We start from the raw sequence: 1,217 nt of genomic DNA, 5'->3' as shown, positions 1-1,217 counted from the left end.
CATTAATTCGCAAAAAATAAAAACACTCGCGCGAGTAAAAGAGCTTGGCAACTCTGTTACGAAAACTCTCGCCAACGCAAATTCGTTCATTGTTGCTGAGCGGCAACAGTTTAAGGTCTTTCTCAAACTCGCACCAAAACTCGTATTTTGAGCTTAAAGTACTAGCTGGTTTAAATCGAGAGAGAGCTAAGTTCTGCTTTTGATAAACTCTTACTTCATCTTTGTGGTAAAAATCAGACTCATCTTTATCAAGCAGTTTGAATTTCTACTCAAAGTACGCCACAAACGAGTGTTTTTCAGAAACGAAATTGACAAAAAAATATCTTGACTGATTTATTGGTATGAAATAAAATGGTGCAGTCTTCCTTGAAATGGCTCTTGGGGTCGTCCCGCAGATACAAACGCCTTACGTGACGATCTCAAGGACAACTGCAATTCAGACTACGATTTGCCGTAAATTACAAATCAAAAGAATTCATAACACATACACGTCTGTGGCGCATTTTGCTATACAAATCAATCATTGATAAACTCAGTCTGATATTACACAAAACGTCATCCAAGACGTTTTGTCTTGATACTGTGAACTTCTTCTTTTACTCCATAACTGATGAAAATACTAATTCTCCTTGCTAATTCTCACTGTCCGTTCATAATAGTAAAGTGAATTCTCGCGTGCCAAACCAAAACCCTAAATGGCCGTTCCCCTATTCTAACCACCCTTCCAGCTTCAAAGCTTATTGACTGTTACTCATACGATCCCATAGTTTATGGAGCCAAAAGCAAGTACCCACTCCCCTTGCAGTTTGCGCAATGCAAGGCAGATTTGGGATTCATCATAAAGTTCACAGTAAATAAAACAAGAAATAAACTAGCACAGTCATGCAATCCACCAAGAGCCATACAGTCAAGACAAGTCATTCATTCAGTTACATGCAGTAAATAAAGTCAAAGTCAATAACTCACTAAGATATTCAGTCAATACGTCGATATCCCAGTTAAGAAGGTATGTCAATAGGTCATGCAGTCAACAAGTAACGAGGTAAATTGACCAACTAGTTACGAAAACAAGCCCTCCTGGACTAGAAAAATATGGATTTCACATAGTCGCCATACTGGATTTTTTTTAAGGGATTAAACCATGATTTTGGTCAAAAATTGGAATTTTCCTCTTTGATTGTTTTTGGACAAACTGGGCCTTGAAATAATGTTTGCTG

This window comes from Porites lutea, chromosome 13, assembly GCF_958299795.1.
Source record: "Porites lutea chromosome 13, jaPorLute2.1, whole genome shotgun sequence".
In the NCBI taxonomy this organism is placed as follows: Eukaryota; Metazoa; Cnidaria; class Anthozoa; order Scleractinia; family Poritidae; genus Porites; species Porites lutea.
The sequence above is the reverse complement of the archived record's forward strand: the minus strand, read 5'-3'. Positions refer to the sequence as shown.